The sequence below is a fragment of the Vipera ursinii genome (assembly GCF_947247035.1).
Source record: "Vipera ursinii genome assembly, chromosome: 1".
Taxonomy (NCBI): domain Eukaryota; kingdom Metazoa; phylum Chordata; class Lepidosauria; order Squamata; family Viperidae; genus Vipera; species Vipera ursinii.
Window position 1 is genome coordinate 32,158,201 of NC_139512.1, and position 19,541 is coordinate 32,177,741.

A 19,541-nucleotide genomic window follows, 5' to 3' on the forward strand; every position below is an offset into this window, starting at 1 on the left:
AAAGATGATACCAGTTGGTTTGGTATCATTTTGGCCAACATAACACAAATCAAAGCCCAGTTTTACTTCAAACATGCATGAGTTATTTTATGCAAACTAAGAACCCAAATTTAGAGATACCTGTGCCAAACAGCATATTGCAGCATGCACCCTGCCAACACAGAGGTACATGCAGGGTACTGACTCTCATTCAGTACATATAAAAAATATCTGGTTGATTATTATGAAAAATAGCTCTTGGGCAAGGTAATCTGATCTCCAAAAGCTTTTCCTACAGCATAATGGAATTGTATTTTCCCATTAGCAGATGCAAAAAAATATATATGGGAAAATCTAATTTGGGTTGGATCTCCAGAAGTAAATCAAGAACAAATCTCTGTAAACCATTATAAATAGCCACTGAATTCAACATTTCTGAGTAGGGAAGAGTAGAAATTGTCTATCATGTTTTATAAAATGCAAAATGCATATGTGCCACATAGTGTAGTTAGTTCTTTAAATATACAATAACAAAGGCTTCATCCAGTGATCTTCCATAACCTTTCATTGTGTAACAAAATATGAGCATTATTTTCTGCATAATAAAGTGTATACATGGTTTTAATTGACCTTGCTGAGCTTTAAAAGCCAACAAGTGGAGCAGAAGAAAGTATGCCAGCTCCCCTTATAAATTAACCAAGTGTGCTGATTCAATTTCCAGATATTAGTAAGGCCTCAGTTCCTAAGCTTATAAGAGAGAGACCAACAGAATACCTGTCATTTTAGTTCACTTTAAAAGAAAAGTGTTTTCATAGAAAATAGAAGAGGAGGAATGGATTTAAATCAAGGAAAGAGACTGGAGATTAGTGAAAGATACTTATAGAGAATCTGTGGCCTTCTAGAAGTTGCTGAAGTCTTAGAATTTCATGTTGTTCTGGGAGTTGAAGTCCACAAATCATAAAAGTGCCAAGTTTGAAGACCCCCGATTTATACAATAGCCATGAGGAGCTGGAAATAGAAACTGGCTAATTATTCCTTTCTGCCAACCTAGCAGTTCGAAAGCACGTAAAAATGCAAGTAGAAAAATAGGGACCACTCTGGTGGGAAGGTAACAGCGTTCCGTGCACCTTTGGTGTCTAGTCATGCCGGCCACATGACCACGGAGATGTCCTCGGATAAGCGCTGGCTCTTCGGCTTTGAAACGGAGATGAGCACCGGCCCCTAGAGTTGGAAACGACTAGCACACATGTGCGGGGGAACCTTTGCCTTTACCTTTACCTAATTATTCCTATTGATATAAGTCTTTTTCCTGTATATTGATTTTGTATATTTCCCAAATTCTTTAGGATTGGGGCAGATTATATGTGCTGTAAATATTTGTGGATAGAGTATAGAAAAGACTGATGGTAATCCATATTCAATACTATACTGCCTTTAAGAAGTTAAGAAACATCTATTTAGCCATTAATGACTATTACTGGACCAACTTGTATACTCCAAATGTTTGAGACATCAACATTCAGCATACCTGGCCAATGAAGTCAGTGAAGTCCAACACCTCTAGAGGATACCAGAAAGAAAAAGGCTAATCACCATTAATAGTTTCATAAATTCATACTGTTGTTTAAATCCAGTCTGTTGTTAATAATCAAGATTCAAGATAGGTGTTATCTAGCCTTCCTTGAAGAAGGATCTACTAACTCTCTAGGAAAGTGCCTGAACTGCTGTTATTGCTCAGGGGTGCAGCCAATATAGTTTAGTCTAGTTTAGTTTATTAGACTTATATACCGCCCTTCTCCCGTAGGACTCAGGGCAGTTCACAAGGTTTTTAAAAGAAACAATACCACAATTACAAAATTTAAAACAATTAAAATGATTATATTAAACCTTGAATATAAAAATCTTAGTTAAAAACCAATTAAAACCCCAATTAATACCCTCAGGCCAGGCCAGAGAGCTCAAAGAGCCAGGTCTTCAGGTCCCGGCGGAATGAACGGAGGTCAGGGGCAGTCCTAAGCTCTACAGGCAGCTGGTTCCAGAGGGCCGGTGCACCCACTGAGAAGGCCCTCCCCCTGGGTATTGTCCGCCGGCAATCTTTTACCGGCGGTACCCTGAGAAGCCTCTCCCTGTGGGAGCGCACAGGACGAAGGGAACTTGATGCCGGCAGCAGGTGCTCCCTCAGATATCCCGGACCCAAGCCATTTAGGGCTTTATAGGTCATCACCAGCACCTTGAATCTCATACAGAGGGCAACTGGAGGCCAATGCAGCTTGCGGAGCAGAGGTTTTATGTGGGAGTATCGGGAAACCCCCATCACAACCCGCGCAGCTGCATTCTGCGCCAGCTGAAGCCTCCAGGTGGTCCTCAAGGGCAGCCCCATGTAGAGAGCATTGCAGTAGTCCAATCGGGAGGTCACGAGCGCATGAGTGACTGTGCGTAGGGCATCTCGGTCCAGATAGGGCCGCAACTGGCACACCAGGCAAACCTGGGCAAAGGCCCCCCTGGTCATGGCTCCTATATGGTCTTCAAAACTGAGCCGCGAATCCAGGAGGACGTCCAAGTTGCTTGCCCATAGTAATGTGAGGAACTGTGTATGTCTGAATTTCTGATTTTTCTTTCTTAAATATTTGGAATTCTGAATTTATTTCTTATTTTTAGAAAACCTTTTTCCTAATATTATAATATTCAATCAGAATTTGCTGTCCTATAACTGGAAGCTCACCTTAGTCCTGGATTGCGCTGGATTGATGTTTTTAAATCAAAATCTTTGAACTACAGCAAAAATTTGTTTGCAGCATACTTTGCACATTAAAGTCAGCTTTGGTTACTGGTTGGTTCATTCAGACTATCAAGGAAACTGAATCCTTATTTCTCCAATTGAGAAGCTCAGTTTATAAATGTTTGCTTGAAGCAATTCTTGTTCTTCCTGAGTGGCCACTGGAAATAATGGCCTTTGAAGTCCTGGGGTGGGCAGGTCATTTTTAGACTTGGTAATAGGTTTTCTAGAAGCATTGCTTACTTTTCCTGAGTTGATAACCTCAGCTGAAGTTCATCAGTAAAGAGTTCGTGGGCACTGTATCCTCCCATATTCACAATTGCCAAGAAAGAGATGAATCTGTGCTTTAAGAGTCTGATTTGATTCTATAAATCATATTTGAGTTTCCCCATCCTCAATAAGGCACATTGCAGCACATTGTCCCAGGCTTCCCAGGCCATTGGCAAAGCAGTAAGAAATTGAGAGAATCCATTTTTTCACAACAGAATCCTCTAATTCCTACATACAGAAAGGAGACAAATAACAGTTTGTTGGGACATGAATTTATTTCCAAAATTATTGAACAACTAATAAGTCCAAGAAAAATGAAGCAATGACCACAAATGCTCCAAGCTAAAATTTGATACCTATGTGTGTCTTTTGCCTCAGAACAGAAGTATTTCCATATCATAGCACACATATCTGGTAGGATGTGCTTGATAACTCAAAAATAGTGCAGTTGATATTACATATGTTTAAGCAAGATGATTCCATCCCAAAGCACTGGCAAGTAGGATCAAGGTGACTTGTTAATACTGCAGACAGTAGAAGAATAGCATTCATTTCTGCAAGCCTTTGCTGCCTTATCTAGTGTAAGAGCCAGAAATTAGCCTTGAGAAAGAAAGCAGTGGAAACTGAATTATAGTTGGTCAATCTAGCCCACTACTTGTCGCTTGTTATGGATTTTATTACTGTATTATTTGGTTATGCTTTTGTAAGCTGCCATGAGCTATTGGGATAGGATATAACACAGAAACATACAGATACAGATACACATACACATGCACTATCTACCCTACTACTAGCAGGCATGTCAAACCCGTGACATCATGTGACCTTGCACGATGTATCGCAACTTTTTCCGCATTGCTGGCAATGGGGAGGGCGCGGTTTTGCCATGATGCATCCAGCCCGTGGGCTGGCAGGCTGACATGCCTGACTGCCTTTTGCAAAATGTGGTGCAAATAATAAAATAGCTGGACTAAATCTAAAGGAGAACATCATTTGCTTGCATGAATAATGTCTACTGATATCATGAGGCTTTGAAAAGTTTCCACTACAATCATTCTAGTGAAAAAGCTGCATTTAAAGGATAGTTGTATCTTAGAATTATACCATTTTTTTTAAAAAAAAGAGCTTTGAGCTGATGCTTTTCCTTCACTAAATCTTCCGCTGCTAACAGGCACTGTCTTCTCTTTCCATTTGTAGCACCTTATCTCCATTAGGTTTATTAGATTACATGGCAGATCATGACAGCAAAAGATGAAACGTCCTAGTTCAGAAATGGCTGCAAAGTCTTTCTTTTTTTTTCTTTTCTTTTTTTTTTTTTGCAAATTTCATAGCTCATTTGGGTTGGCAAATGTCAGGTGACAAAAGCCTAAAATGACATATCTGATTAGACACAATGGGTGACTTGGAAAATGATGGTATTGTTGGAATGATATAATTAGCAGAGCTCATCTGCACCAAACATCTCAGCAGCTGTTTGAACCTGATGTTGTTGTACAACAAACCTGGAATTTCTCCTGCTGTCCCATAATGTTCATAAAGGGTAGGCAACCTTGAATATCAGGTTATATGTGGTCCCTCAGCCCAGTTCCATGGCCCCTTGAGCCTGTATTCCAGTAGCATACTACTGAGTTTCAGTAGCAAAATGGTAACGATCAGTCCTCTGGGCTGAGCAAGAGAGTGGTGCAGAAACATTCACTGAATTTCCACGGTTGAAAGTGGACTTGACCCTGGGTATCCTCTTTTGTAGGATAATAGTTTAATCCCCGGCGAAGATGCAACGTACTTTCATATATGGTGGACCTGTAAAAAGGTTAAAGCTTTTTGGATTAAAATCTGGTGGAATATGCAGAAGATATTTAAGCAAAGGATAAAGTTTTGTCCGCAATTGTTTTTATTGGGCATAATTACGGATACTACTGTTGTGGACACTAAGTTGATGTTGAACTTGATTATGGCAGCAAGACTTTTAGTAGGTCAATATTGGAAGAAGGAGGAACTGCCGACTATAGAAGAATGGACTTTAAAAGTTTCTGACCTGGCGGAAATGGCAAAGATATCGGCTTATTTGAAAGACCATTCGCAACAACGTTATATTATGGAGTGGAAAAAGTGGATTGATTACATCCAGAACAAATATGGGACTAAAAAGTTTCATTTAGCATTTGTATAAGTTTTGATGTGATATTAGTATTGCTTGTAGTCATTTTACATGAGCTAGAGTGCGATAGACTTAATAGCTTATTGTTGTTAACATATGGTTGTTTATGATTGTTTTTACTTTTATACCTTGTATTTAGCTCTGGGAAGTCGGGGAGGGGGGAGGGGGGAAGGGGAGGGGGGAGGGTTAGGGAGGGCTAGGAAGGGTTGGGTGGGGGGTGGGGGGGGAGGGATTGTTAAAGATAAAATGTATGGAAAAACTTTTCAATAAAAAAAATAGTTTAATCCCATCGGTGCTTTTTCAAAAGGCAAACTGGACTTTCCTTCTTTTCAAAACAAAGAAAATCCAGTTACTTTTTGAAAAAGCAACTTTGGGACAACTATGACCTGGATGACTAAGAATCTCCATAGACAACTAATAGTTTAATCATTACTATTAATAATAGTTTAAGATGTGAAATACGTTCTGTGTTTCTAGTACTGTAATCCCATTCCATGTTAAAAGAATAGCCTGGTAATCGTGTATTCCACACTGCCGTTGAACATAACGTGAAGAAATATGTAGTCTCTAATTGAAAAGGGTTCCTTTTCCCTGATACCCTTTAGAATCGTCCATTTTAAATACCCATCACTCTATGCATTACGTGACATTTAAATCAATCTATATCTGTCTATATCTTCAGTCTAAATTTTACTGCAGGTCCTTGAGTGAAGCTTCATTGGATTTTATTGTTAGAGATTATATTTGCTAAATTAGACAGAGGAAGGGCAACACATGGCCCTCCACATATTAGATAGCAATACCCAATACCTCTCATCCCTGGCCATGCTGGTAAAGCTGAAGTCCAATAATTTGGGGATGGTCATGCCATGGCCACCTTTCCTTGCTATGATGTTCTTTTTTTTAAAAAAAAATGGTTTTTAATGATATTACTAACTGTTCACTGCTCTGATATCCTGACAATGTAAAGGATGATACAAAAATGTTCCCCAAAATAAATAAATTAGTAAATGGATCAGGATTTAATTATCCATTTTATGTTCTGGTTCATTACATTTTGTAATGAAGTCCTGCTTCGAAAAAAGTACTAGGGTGCATATAGAATTTTTCATCAAGTTTATAGAATATATAAATACCATATTTATATACAGTATTAAATTTTAAGAGTTTGATAAAAATACAGATGAGTGTAGAAATGGCACAGAACAGCCTAAAATGTATTTAGCCAGAAAAATCCCAAGTATAAAAATATCAATCTGGCATTTTTAGAAATTGACTACTCTAGCAGTCTAGATACCAAACCTTCTGAAAAGATAACTAGGACAAAACTGCAGGGACAATCTAATATACTGTACTTAATCATTTTCAACCTATATTTTGAATAGTATGCAGAGCTTTGTTGAAAACTTGAGGTTAGGTAAATCATATACATCCCACAATTTGCAACCTCTGACACTGAAACAAGCTTCAGCGAAACAGATAGTCCTCAACATACAGCAGTTTGTTTAGTGACTGTTCAAAGTTACAACCACACTGCAAAAAGTGAGTTAGGACCATTTTTCACACAACAGTTGTAGCGTCCTGGGGGTTATGTGATCCTCTTTTGTGACCTTCTGACAAGCAAAGTCAACGAGGAAGCCTACCATGTTACTAACTTAACAAGTGCAGTGATTCACTTAACAAATTTGGCAAGAAAGGTCGTAAAATGGGGCAAAACTCATTTAACATATTTCTCACTTAGCAACTTAAATTTTAGGTTGAATTGTGGTCATAGGTTGAGGACTATCTGTATTTAGCCTGTCCAGTATCTGCTGATACTGTATTTGCAGATTTAGGCAAGCAGAGGTAAAGCAGATTGCCTTACATGACTAACGGATTGGGAATTTTATTCCTATATCTTTAAATAAATTGGTTGAATTATGCATTTCCTGGGTAACTATATGATTGGACACAGTTATCTTTTAGGTGGCATAATTCCCCTGAATTTTGTCTCAACATTTGCATATAAAATTATTCACATTGCATTATCTTCTGGGTATGACATCTCAGAATGATGTTATTCAGGGGTGTCAAACTGCCGGCTCATGGGCCAGATGCGTCATGCCAAAACTGCACCCACCCAATTGCCAGCAAGGGAAAAAAAGTCGTGATATGTCACGACACATAACATGACACCCCTGATGTAATTTAATGATCTGAGTATATGATCTATTAGCTCTATGGGAACCTCCCTGTGATGGGTTATTATTATCCCAACAGTAGCCAATCACTATAATGTTTTCTCCAGAAGTTGATGCAAGCCAAATCTGGATGACTTGGAAACAATTATCATAGCAATACATGGAGTAATTAGTAAGCTAGACTACCACAGAGATTATTTGGGGTTCTAATTCTCAATCATATGTAAAGTTCAGATGCAACTATTTTATGCAAATCTCTGTCTGGCACTCTAACCTACTGAATATGATATGTGGAAGGTGAACTGTGTGTGGCTTTTTGGAAGAACTATAAAGCTTACATTCAAGGCCCATACAGGAATATTGAAATCGAAAAATTTTATGTAAAACAGCAGTTTAAAATAGATGTATGCCCTAGGAAAGAGATTTTAATTTGCCTGGAAGGTGAAATACAGTTCTTCTTGTATCTGTGGTATGTGGTATACCCTGAACTTACCAGCCATTGATTTGGAGTAGAATCAGATGTAATTATGAATAGCTTAATGTGTGCTGTAATGTCAACAGCCACCCCCATTCCTTGCATAATAATTATCAATTCTCCCCTCAGGGATTGTTTTTATTGATTACAATAAACAGCACAGAAGCATTAGGATGAGGAAAGGTCATTTGCTTACCAAATGAGAGGCTAGCTTTCAAGCAAATCACAAGTCTGTGTTTTATTAGATTCGTCTCAATGGCCTAATAATTTCCAAGTAAATGAAGAACATGTTTAGTGTTATGATTCCCAGAACCAAAAATGCTTCTCTAGTTCTGGAAATCATAAAGTTTTACTCAACAAAATGGTGGTTTAGAAAGATTTTATTTCTAGGTAAACTAGGCAACTTACTTTGCTGAAAACTGTCCATTTCTGTCCATTTCAGTAGGTAAAAAAGGAGTGCTTTCCCCATTCTAGCTCTACTGGTGGTTACAGATGTTCAGTCACCTGTGTTGCATAGTTGGTTAGAACAATGAAGCTATCCGCCTGGCACCCAGCCAGGAAATCCTGTAATAAACTAAAGCTCCACCCACTTAACTAGATAAGCATGGTATTCACTAAACAGTTAGACTACAATTCCCATAAGGCATCTGTTAAGGAAATAACATTCAACTCTGTAAATGCTACATGTTCTTACATGCAATGCTGCTAAAAAGGCTGTATTAGCCCTATAAATGCTGAATATGCTAACACAGTTCTTACTTCCTAAACTAGATATAAAATGGAGTAGCTGAATTTATACTGGTCCAACACATTCCCCGCTTATAATATAACTTAAAATATAACTTTCCACTATAACTAACTAGAATAAGCAAAAAACATAGCATCAAGCATGCAATATTGACTATTATCTGGCTATTAACTAGAATAAAAAAAACATGGTATCAAAACATGCATAACTGTAAGGTAAAAACAAAACATGCATAACTATAACTGAGATAAGCAAAGAGTTACATCAAACAAGGCAATCATGAGATAGACACAATATGCATAGTTCAAGGTTCAGTCTTCAAGTTCGGTCTTCTTCAGCAACAGGACCAGTTTGGTGATTGGTCTGGCATAAAGCTGTTTAACGCAAGTCTGCAAGTCGTGACCTGACTCTTGTGGCTTCACAATCTGGACTTCGACTTGGCAAAATAGTCCATCAGAGCTGGATATGACCTGGTACACAGGTCCCATGGGTCAAGAGCTCTGATGGGTGTCCTTGTCTTTCAGCAAGACAAGGTCTCCTTCTGAAACCAAAGGTGTTGTGATTCAGGGTCAGCCTGTGGGTTCGGCAGTTGGGTCGGACGAATCAGAGGAGGAGGGGGGTGTTGAAGACCTTGCTGAGGGGGTTGAAGATCTTGCTGATGATAGCCCTCAGGCAGGCCCCTCCCACTTGTTCACCATGGAGACCCAGCTGTGTGAGCCTGACAGTGTGGATGAAGATGACCCACAGCTGGCCCTGTTCAAGGACGCCCGACGCAGGAGGCAGTCAAGTAGGAGCAAACAGAGGAAGGCTGTGGGGCTTCTCGGAAGGAGGCAAAGAGAGGCCACGCCCTGAACTCTTTATAAAGGGAATGTTTGGGGAGGGCTGGTTTGCTGAAAGCAACCGCTCAGATAGTGTTTCAAAGCTCCTGTATCTTGGTACGTGTCTTGTTTGTTTTCTTAGTAATAAATTTGGCAGACATCATTCCAGCCTCTTGCCGTTTATAAAGGGGTTGCCTTTCTGCAGGGCCGGTAGCAGGCTGGTACAGAACAAAAGGATCTTCAGGAACAGAAGGAACTGGAACCGAAAGATTCTCAGGAACAGAAGAAACTGGAACTGAAGGATCTTCAGGAACAGAAGAAACTGGAACTGAAAGATCTTCAGGAACAGAAGAAACCGGAACCAAAAGAATCTCAGGAACAAAGGAAACTGGAACCAAAGGATGAGCATTGATGATAGCTGCAACTTCTGCCTTGAGGGTAGCAAGGACCTCATGCATCAGTGTGGGTGTCTTAGTCAATATAGACTGCAGGACTTTGCGGGCTATGTCAATCATGCACTCCCACGCTCCTCCCATGTGAGATGCATGGAGAGAATTAAATGTCCAAACACAATTTTGGACCTTTAGGTATTTGTTAATTACTGGGACATGACAAATGCCTTCATCAATCTGCAAGACCTTGCAGGCTCCTGCAAAGTTAGTTCCTGGAATGCTAAGGCAAGTGAACAAAACGATTACTGCTATGCCAAATATGTGGGGTCTCCTTTTGTAGGAGCCTCTAAGGTGTGCTGGTTGTAGGAAATGGCTAGTGGATGGTTTCTCTGTTTCTTTGCCCATTGCCGACAAGCAGATGATCTGGATAGTCGCTTTCTCATTCTGTCTGAGAAATTCGTTGGGTGCCCAAGATCGAACATTGGCATGTTGACCTGGATCTGGAAGCATGTATTGCTCTGGTCTCAGTGACATCTGGCTGTCTGGATGAGCTGATAACTCAGGACCCTTTAGCCATACTGAGTCTGCCAACTGTGATGCAAAAATGGACCACTTAGCTTGGTCCGCAGGGTCCTGATCTGTTGGCACATATTGCCACTGCTCAGGGCTTGGAGATCTTTTAATCTTTTCTACTCTATTGCTTACATAGACGTAGAAGTGTCTGCTTTGGTTGTAGATGTAATACAGCACCACCTTGCTGTTTGGGTAGAAGGTGATGGATTGAAACTCAAGGTTCATTGCTTTATTTATCAGGGTCTGCTGTTTCTATGGCTATATCACTTGGGAGGAGTTTGATTCTGTGACTCCGGAGGAAGTGGACAGGATTATGGGGAGACTGAGCTCCACCACATGTTTATTGGACCCGTGCCCTTCCTGGCTGGTTTATGCAGCCCGGGAGAGGACACGCAGCTGGTTCCAGGCAGTTATATCAGCTTCTTTGAGTGAGGGTAGCTTCCCTGCCGTCTTGAAAGAGGCGGTGGTGAGGCCCCTCCTCAAGAAGCCTGCCTTGGACCCAGCTGTATTGAACAACTTCCGTCCGGTCTCCAACCTTCGCTTTCTTGCGAAGGTTGTTGAGAGTGTGGTGGCGCATCAGCTCCCTTTGGTCCTGGATGAAGCGGATTATCTAGACCCGTACCAATCGGGTTTCAGGCCCGGACACAGCACGGAGACGGCATTGGTCGCGCTGGTGAATGATCTCTGGAGGGCTCGGGACAGGGGTCATTCCTCTGTTCTAGTCCTATTAGACCTCTCAGCGGCTTTCGATACCATCGACCATGGTATCCTGCTGCGGCGTCTCAGGGGATTGGGAGTGGGAGGCACGGTTTTACAGTGGTTCTCCTCCTATCTCCAGGGACGCTCGCAGTCGGTGTTGACAGGAGGGCAGAGGTCGACCGCGAGGTCTCTCGTTTGTGGAGTTCCTCAGGGGTCGGTCCTCTCGCCTCTCCTGTTCAACATCTATATGAAACTGCTGGGTGAGATCATTCGTGGCTTTGGAGTTGGGTATCATCAGTACACTGATGATACCCAGCTTTTTCTTTCTACCCCAAACCACCCCAGTGATGCCCTCAACGTGATGTCCCGTTGCCTGGAGGCGGTTCGGGTCTGGATGGGGAGGAACAGACTTCAACTCAACCCCGACAAGATCGAGTGGCTTTGCATACCTTCATCCCGGGTCTATTCGGATATTCCATCTCTTTCTATGGGGGTGAATTATTACCCCCCGTAGATAGGGCTCACAACTTGGGAGTACTCCTAGATTTGCGGCTCACCTTGGAAGATCACATGGTGGCTGTGACTAGGGGGGCTTTTGCCCAGGTTCGCCTGGTATGCCAGTTGCGGCCCTATCTAAGCCGGGATGATTTATGCACGGTCACTCACGCGCTCGTGACCTCTCGTCTAGACTACTGCAACGCTCTCTACATGGGGCTTCCCTTGAGGACCACCCGGAGGCTCCAACTGGTACAGAATGCAGCCGCGAGAGTTGTGTTGGGAGTCTCCCGATACTCCCATGTTACACCTCTGCTCCATGAGCTGCATTGGTTGCCGGTTGTCTTCCTGGTGAGATTCAAGGTGCTAGTAATGGTGTTCAAAGCCCTCCATGGCATGGGGCTGGAGTACCTCAGGGAACATCTGCTGCTGGCATCAAGCTCCCTGCGCCCTGTGCGTTCCCACAGAGAGGGCCTCCTCAGGGTGCCACCGGTCAGAGAGTGTCGACTGGTGGCCCCCATGGGGAGATCCTTCTCTGTGGGCGCCCCGGAGCTATGGAACCAGTTACCAGTTGAGCTCCGGACGGCGCCCTATCTGCACTCCTTTCGCCGCGATCTGAAAACATACTTGTTCGAGCAAGCCGGCCTGGCCTGAGGGGGTATTGGTGGGGTTTTTAATTATTTTTATCGGGGTTTTTTACTATGTATTAATTGTATTTTAATCGGGCATGCATTTAATTATCTTTTAGTTTTTGTAAATTTCTGTGTTTTATTCTTGCCCTGTACACCGCCCTGAGTCCTCCGGGAGAAGGGCGGTATAGAAATATTAATAAATTAAATTAAATTAAATTAAAACAGCACCATGGAGTTCTAATCTGGGCATGGTGTGACCTTGTAGCGGTGCCAGCTTCGCCTTTCCAAAAACGAAACCGATGTTGCAACTCTCCCTGCTGTAGACTTTTATGTATCCTACAGCTGCTATTGCCTTCTTTGCAACACCTGAGAACATGTGTAGCTCTTTGTTTGTTGCCGTGGCAAGCGAGATGGGAACATGCATGCTCTGTACGTGGGCACTTTTGACACAACTTAGAGATCCACGCCACATCTCCCAATATTGCTTCTGTTCTGGTGGGAGTGGCTTGTCCCAGTCTGAGACGTGTTGGGAGAGTGAGTGCAGAAGAAGCTTTCCTTGGGCTGTTGCAGCAAAACTTAGAAGGTTGAATAGGCTGTTTACTGTAGACAAGACTCCTTATGACTTCTTATGAAAGCATTGTCTTTTGCTGGGGTTCTAAAGGTGAAGACGTGGGATACTCTCCCATTACTGAGAATGGAGGTTGTTGAGAACTTCACCTGGGTTGGAGTTTGCAGCTGGTCAACACGGACTGTTCCCGGGATGAACCATCCAGGTTCCATCCCAAAGGCAATTGGGGGACTTGTTGGGCCTCTGACCATTCTGTAGTAGGCAAAGGTGTCAGGGGCATCTACTCTAAACAAAGGCAAGATTTCAGCTTCGGGATTTGGGTGATCAGGAAGGTGATCATCCATGTACTTCAGGTGAGGAATAGTGTGTGTTACCTCTGGTGTTGAAATTTGACAGCAATCGTCTTGTGAGGCCTTCCATTTTGGCAATGGTGACAGTAGGAATTGTGAGGTCCCATCTAATGACTGGATGCAGAGTTCAGTGACTGGCAATGGTGAAGGTAGGATCTGTGAGCTCCCACCTAATGAGTGGATGCAGAGTTCAGTGTCTTTCCTCCCCACCATGCTCTGTCGCACAGTGCACATTGTGAAAGGCATCTCTTCACTTGGGGGTGCACTTGGTAATGGCGAATCGCTATGTGCTGACATGCAGTTGACCTTGGCGAGCATCTCTGGGCACTCTTTGGAGCCATGCTGGGGCTCCTTGGTTGAAGGAGGAGTAGAAGTTGCTTGTTGTAGCTGCTCAGAATCTGGATGCAGGGCTCCTGGGCGATTGGGTGGCACTTCCCGTTAGCTGCGCAAGTTTTGGCCACGTGATCCGTAGACTCACAGCATTCAAAGCAGACCTTGTACTCTTCTGAATCCAACCTTCTTCTCCAGGATGTTGGAGGACCCACTGTTGTTGTGTGGGATTTGCCATCAGGCTGGGCTGGTACAGTGTTGAGGTCATCAGGGGCATGATCAGCAGCTTCTCATTGATCCTCACAAGCATGCTCCCAAGAGTAAGAAATGTGACGCAGATGCCTGGCAGTTTTCTTCAGAATTCTTCTTGTTGAGGGTAACTTCCCATGGCTCACGTGAGGGGCCTTGAGGGTTTGGCCTGAATTCCTCTGCCTATACATTAAGCTGAGGAGGCTTGACTTCTTGTTTCTTTACTTCTTGGGGGGAATCTCATCATTCAGGTGGTGTGTTATCAGCCCGCTGGCCAGTTGGCACATCTGGTGGCTGAGATTCTCCTCCATGTTTAAATGACATTTAATCATTGCATGGGAACCACTTAGCACATTAACACATTGTCATTTGCTTTTCTGTACCCTCAGTTTCCTTAATCCATAACTGGTCAATAGTATATTAATATTACAGGCTCACTTTAGAACGGAGTATTTCTGAATCTATTAAACTGTCACCATGGATGAAGAAAGCATATATCTATTCCCCAAGATGGAGGGAGAGGAAGAGAGAAGTATGAAAGGGAGCTGAGTGCTAATGAAATTAATCACAATCATCATAAGTACTTCCAATTTATGTCACCCAGAGGCAGACAGCGCAGCAAGACAAATACCCATTCACAATTTAATACTGGAAAATATGTGTGTTTGGTAGTGGGGTCATATTTGTCCATAAAAGACCAGTATAATTGTTTGTTTATCGAATTTATTTGCCATTCATCTTGAAGTTCAAGGTGACTCTGAAGTTTCTTACAGCAAGATAAAACAAAGAAACATCCAAAACTATAAAAATATATTAAAGTTACAAAAAAAATTAAACTAAAAAACAAGGGTTTGGAGAGAGAAGTGCAGGTAACTTCTCTTTTAGTGTACCAACCACCTCCAGCCAATAGGTTTTCCTTCGGGAATATAAAGTGTATAAATATAAGGTTCAGTATTTTGAAAAACAATGCAGATGAATTTGGTCAAAGACTTTAGGTAGGGCAAACAGAAGGTTGTGTGGACAGAAACATCTTTCTCATTTTTATTAATGAGTGTCAATGATGTTCAGCTAAGATTTACATTTCACAATATATGGTTGAAACTTGGAGGAACTAAGCTCAAAGGCTTGACTACAAACATAGAATATGGAATATGGAAAAATAGGGTTGGAAGAGACCTTGGAAGTCTTCTAGTCAGTCCATCTTGCATCTTTTAGGCAAGTTTAGAGAATTCATAAATTGAATTGTTGCATTGATGCATGCAAGTCAGTACAGCAATGTTTTCCAGATATTCAGGTATGAAGATTTTTAAGCCTTGCTATATGATAGCATTTAATTCTGCATTTAATTGGGCATATCTTTCTTTTTCTCCCTTGCCTTTCGCTTCCCTCCTTTCCTCAGCTATTTGCAAAGCTTCCTCAGACAGCCATTTTGCTTTCTTGCATTTCTTTTTCTTTGGGATGGTTTTGGTTGCTACCTCTTGTACAATGTCACGAACCTCTGTCCATAGTTCTTCAGGCACTCTGTCTATCAGATCTAATTCCTTAAATCTATTTGTCACCTCTACTGTATATTCAACAGGGATATGATTTAATTCATACCTGAGTGGCCTAGTGCTTTTCCCTACTTTCTTCAGTTTAAGCCTAAACTTTGCAATGAGAAGCTCATGGTCTGAGCCACAGTCAGCTCCTGGTCTTGTTTTTACTGACTTTATAGAGCTTCTCCATCTTTGGCTGCAGAGCATATAGTCAATCTGATTTCTGTGTTGACCATCTGGTGATGTCCATGTGTAGAGCCGTCTCTTGGGTTGTTGGAAAAGAGTGTTTGCTATGACCATCGCATTCTCTTGACAGAATTCTATCAGCCTGTGCCCTGCTTCATTTTGCACTCCAAGGCCAAAGTTGCCTGTTATTCCAGTTATCTTTTGGCTTCCTACTTTAGCATTCCAATCCCCCATGATGATAAATGCAGAATTAAATGCAGAATTCCAAAGAATGGCTAGAAGAGATAAGAATGCCTTCTTAAATGAACAATGCAAAGAAATAGAAGAAAACAATAGAATAGGGAGGACCAGAGATCTTTTCAAGAAAATTGGAGAGATGAAAGGAACGTTTCATGCAAAAATGGGCATGATAAAGGACCAAAATGGCAGGGACCTAACAGAGGCAGAAGAGATTAAGAAGAGGTGGCAAAATTACACAGAAGAACTATACAAGAATGAGCTTAACGTCCCTGATAATCACAATGAGGTGGTCACTGACCTCGAGCCAGACATCCTAGAATGTGAAGTGAAGTGGGCCTTAGAAAATCTGAGCAACAACAAAGCTAGTGGAGGTGACAGTATTCCAGCTGAGCTATTCAAAATCTTAAAAGACGATGCAGTAAAAGTGCTACACTCAATTTGCCAGCAAATTTGGAAAACTCAACAGTGGCCACAGGATTGGAAAAGATCAGTTTACATTCCAATTCCAAAGAAAGGCACTGCCAAAGAATGTTCAAACTATCGCACCATTGCATTTACTAGCATTTCTCATGCTAGTAAAGTTATGCTTAAAATTCTACAAGCTAGACTCCAGCAGTATGTGGATCGAGAACTACCAGAAGTACAGGCAGGATTTCGAAGAGGCAGAGGAACTAGAGATCAAATTGCTAACATACGCTGGATCATGGAGAAAGCTAGGGAGTTCCAGAAAAACATCTACTTCTGCTTCATTGACTATGCTAAAGCCTTTGATTGTGTGGATCATAACAAACTCTGGCAAGTCCTTAAAGAGATGGGCATACCAGACCATCTTATTTGTCTCTTGAGAAATCTATATGCGGGCCAAGAAGCAACAGTGAGAACTGGACACGGAACCACTGATTGGTTCAAAATTGGGAAAGGAGTCCGGCAAGGCTGTATACTGTCACCCTGCCTATTTAACTTATATGCAGAGCACATCATGAGAAAGGCAGGGCTAGATGAATCAAAAGTTGGAATTAAGATTGCCGGAAGAAACATCAACAACCTAAGATATGCAGATGATACCACTCTAATGGCAGAAAGTGAAGAAGAACTAAAGAGCCTCTTGTTGCAGGTGAAGAAGGAGAGTGCAAAACTTGAGTTGAAACTAAACATTAAGAAAACCAAGATCATGGCATCCGGCCCTCTCAATTCCTGGCAAATAAATGGGGAAGAAATGGAGGTAGTGACAGATTTTATTTTCCTGGGCTCCAAGATCACTGCAGATGGGGACTGTAGCCAAGAAATTAAAAGACGCTTGCTCCTGGGGAGGAAAGCCATGGCAAATCTAGACAGCACACTAAAAAGCAGAGACATCACCCTGTCAACAAAAGTGCGTATAGTCAAGGCTATGGTCTTCCCAGTTGCAATGTATGGCAGTGAAAGCTGGACCATAAGAAAGGCTGAGCGCCAAAGAATTGAAGCCTTTGAACTATGGTGCTGGAGAAGACTCCTGCTAGTTCCTTGGACTGCAAGGTGATCAAACCAGTCAATCCTAGAGGAGATCAACCCTGACTGCTCTTTAGAAGGCCAGATCCTGAAGCTAAAACTCAAATACTTTGGCCACCTAATGAGAAGGAAGGACTCACTGGAGAAGAGCCTAATGCTGGGAAAGATTGAGGGCAATAGAAGAAGGGGACGACAGAGAATGAGGTGGCTGGATGGAGTCACTGAAGCAGTAGGCGTGAGCCTAGATGGACTCCAGAAGATGGTAGAGGACAGGAAGGCCTGGAGGAACATTGTCCATAGGGTCGCGATGGGTCGGACACGACTTTGCAACTAACAACAACAACAACATATGATAGCAGGTATTGGCCTTGGAACTGTCTGCATTCATAGTGAGGTCCTGGTACTGAGCTGCAATGCTTAAAGCCCTATAACCAGAAGTTCTGCTTCTTATGCATTTAGTGTACAAGATATGGTTCTTGAAAAACTTAGATATGGTCCTAGACATTTTCAAAAGTTACTAGTAATAAGTTTTATTTAGTATTAGTTATGAATAATAAGGCAGAAATGAAAATAGAATCTGTATACAGATAGTCCTTGACTTACATCCATTTGTTTAGTGAGTGTTCAAAGTCACTGAAAGGGCACTGAAAAATGTGACTTATGACTGTTTTTCACACTTACAATGTTGCAACATCCCCCTGGTCACATGATCAAAATTCAGACATTTAGTAACTGGCTCATATTTATGACTGTTGTAGTGTCCCAAATTTACGTGACCACCTTCTGTGAACTTTTGACAAGCAAAGTCAATGGGGGAAGCAAGATTCACTTAACAACCATGTTACTAACTTAACAACTGGGACAAGTAAAGTCATAAAATGGAATAAAACTCACTTAACAACTGTCTTGCTTAATAGCAGAAACTTTTGCCTCAATTGAGCCTTGGTGGAGCAGTGGGCTAATGCCTCCTTAAGTAACACCAGCTGCCTGCAATTAGTGCAGGTTCGCATCCCACCAGGCTCAAGGTTGACTCAGCCTTCCATCCTTCCGAGGTAGGTAAAATGAGGACCCAGATTGTTGGGGGCAATTAAGCTGACTTTGTAATAATGCCGCTTGGGGTGTGTGTGAAAGCCCTAATAAGCAGGCATATACATAGAATGAAGGCTACTGCTAAGTTTGTAAGCCGCCCTGAGTCTTCGGAGAAGGGCGGGATATAAATGGAATTAAAATAAAATAAATAAATAAATTATGGTCGTAAGTCAAGGACTACTGTGGACTCTATTCAAGAATGTAATGTCGTCATTTCCAGACATACAACTAAACTAAGACCATGTTCTGACTTACATGTTACAATCTTATCCAGCAATTCATAACATAGTGACTGTTTTTGAAAAAAATGTATTTATTCAAAAACCATCAGCATACACCAGACATGTCAAACTTGTGACATCACATGATGTCATGCAACATATCGGGACAGTTTTGCCATTGCCGGCAATGGAGTGGGTGCAGCTTCCGCATGAGGCATCTGGCCCGTGGGCCAGCAGTTTGACACCCCTGGCATACGGTATATAAGCCAAGTGTGGAAAGTAATATTTTGTGGGAATCCTTAATAGACTCTACTTTAAACTTTATACCAAAGGTATAATTTATGTAAAATAAAAGCAATGCAAATCAGAAATTAAAATGCACTATATGGATCATTACTTAAATGATTGAGAGTTTAGGCTATGGTTGCTTTGCTTCAGATGTATTGAAAATCATAGTGTTTGAGCAGAAGCAAATGTAATGAATTTATAGCTCTCTGGGATGGAAATGGGCCTTTTACATATCCTGTGCTCCAGTGAGCAGATAAAGAAAGAACATTGCTTCTTAAGCAGATTTGGAGCCACTGAAGAAAGTTATTTGCTAAAGTGACTGGCTCTACCTCAAGAACCTCAGTCCTGTTGTTATAATCAGTACACTCCAAGCCTTGGATTAGTTTGAATTGATCATTTGGCACAAAATGGTCCAGGTTCTTATGATAGTGAATGAAAATTTGTTTTAGAGCTGGATGTCATTAAATCCTATTAGGGAATACCAAAGGGAAAGATGTGAGAAAGAGAAGAGGCATTGCTTGTCCTTGTGAAGTTGGACATCTTTCTTTTGACCAAATTTATTCACAACTCAGAATATTGTGCGTGCCAGTTTCTTATGAGAAAAAGATTACATTTCAAAGAGAAATATTAATGTGGTAGAACTGATTTTCCTGTTAAACTCTTGCCCTGGATTCAATTATAAAATCAAAACATTGGGCTTAATAACCTTGACTTTTAAAGCAGATGTGTGAGATGCTTGTTCAGACCCAGGTTTGTCCTCAACAGCCAAACTATGGGGATAAATCTGCAGATTATTTCTATA